The sequence below is a fragment of the Rhagoletis pomonella genome, unplaced genomic scaffold, assembly GCF_013731165.1.
Source record: "Rhagoletis pomonella isolate Grant_MI unplaced genomic scaffold, Rhpom_1.0 Rhpom_scaffold_00007, whole genome shotgun sequence".
In the NCBI taxonomy this organism is placed as follows: Eukaryota; Metazoa; Arthropoda; class Insecta; order Diptera; family Tephritidae; genus Rhagoletis; species Rhagoletis pomonella.
Genome location: NW_023458561.1, coordinates 53,607,540 through 53,609,508, shown reverse-complemented (window position 1 = coordinate 53,609,508; position 1,969 = coordinate 53,607,540). Strand labels below are relative to the sequence as shown.

General features: G+C 29.0%; 1 protein-coding gene across 8 annotated transcripts in view; it reads left to right on the top strand.

The window, feature by feature from the left end:
• The window catches only part of LOC118743065 (kazrin), a 152,892-nt gene that overhangs the window by 114,586 nt on the left and 36,337 nt on the right, over positions 1 to 1,969 (top strand). The window lies entirely within an intron of this gene.

The following is a 1,969-nucleotide window of genomic DNA, read 5'->3' as shown; positions in this document are numbered from 1 at the left end:
TCTTGTCGTTTTTAAACCGTATTATTGCAGTTCTCACGTCGTATTGTTCTAGCGAAAGGGCGTGAATACCACCCCTAAAAGTTTTGCCGGGTTCTTTTTCATCAATTCAGAAGGCTTAAGATGTGTGCTCATACTCTTGTCAGCAGTAACTAGATTTACATCTTTGTCTCTGCAAGAATCAGCCCCCGACATAAAACTAGTTGACTGCTACATTTCTTCGGATAGAATTATTGAGCCCCATTTTTTAGTACTACAGCTTATCACCAAGGAACACAAAATTTACACTTATAGTCATATTCTCCAATAATGTATGAGTTTCCAATATAATTGGCTCGTGATCACTCAGAAATCCACGGATGGATTTGATGAAGAAATATTTCATGCAAAATTCGGATTTTTTTTTTATTTGTAAAATCTTGATTGAGCGCCTTATTCTTATTGCCTTTTATTCTGTCAAAGTAAAAAGAAAGTGTCATAAAATCGCGTTTTGCCACTTTAAACTCAAAATGCCACAAAAACTAGATCCAATACTTAGTGCACATTTTGATTCCATGTACAATAAACAATAGACTCGGGTTTCTGCACTAGACTGCAAAAATGTTGTTGTGCTGTGTAACTTTTGTCTACATAAATATATACATAAGTGGATACATATTTTTTTTTTGTAACAGAAAGTCAGTGGTAATATTATATTTTTAGATTTGGATTTTTTACTAAATTATAGAATAAATCAAAGCTCGAAAATAACTATTAACCGAAAAACCAATTCGGTATATCTCAGATGCCTGTCATATTACGCAGCGACATAAAGGTTTCTCTGGGGAGAGATAAACAATTGCGCGCATTGTTACGGTTCGCAACTGAGATTTAGATATGAGCGATTTGGATATAATTTTTCATATAACAGTTTATAACCTGAAGTGAAATGTGGTGTATTTTGGAATCCGAGTTGCCACGTGTTTAAAAAGTTATATTAAATTAAATTAAAAAGGTAAATTAAATATTGCAATCAAAGCGATTTAAGAAAGCTTAATGTTAAGGGTTTCCACTCGTTAATAATTTAAATTAAATTAATGAATTAAATGAAAGAGATTTAAGAAGGCTTTATTACGACAACATTTTAAAAGAGAGTTGCCACCTGCTTAAGAAGTTAATTCAATTAAATCGATAAGTTAACTGAAATACATGTTACAATTCTAATGGGCCGTATGAATAAAAAGTAAGTAATTGCTTTTGCTTAAAATTTTAGACCTTTTACTTTATTTTATTTGAATAAATCGAGTAAAAGGTCTGAAATTTTAAGAAAATGCGAGTGCCTAGTTTTTATTCATACCGCCCAATAATGGTGTGAAACGTAAGCGATTTGTTCGAAAAAAATTCTGAAAAGTGTTACAAGCTCTTAAAAAAATTTGATTCAGTTAAATTAAAAAGTACTAGAAATATAACAATGCAACGAGACATATTTCGATTGGTTCCCATATTTGATTTAATATTTCAATCTAATTAATTTAATTTAATTTCGCATTTCTCTTAAATAACTAATACATATGGAATTATTTCGTTCGACCTACGGACCTACAGTCTTACGCCAACTTCGAATGGCGATTTATTTTTATGAGAAGCTGTTTTTCATGGCAGAAATACACTCGAATATTTGCCATTGCCTGCCGAGGGCCGACCGCTGTTCAGAAAAAACCTTTATTCTCAATTTTTTAACAATACGTTTTTTTTTTAATTAAATTAAATTTAAAAAAATATATGTTTTTTTCTCTTTAAAACAATAAAAGGAAAATTAAATTAGAAAAAGAAAATCATTTAATAAAAAAAGAAGGAAATAATACTTAAAAATTAAAATAGACTGAAAATATTTTTATTTAAAAAAAAATTAAAAGAACATTGAAAGAAAATAATAAGATCTTAAAAATAAAATAAAATAAAAACTATATTTTTCTTTTTAAAACGATAAATT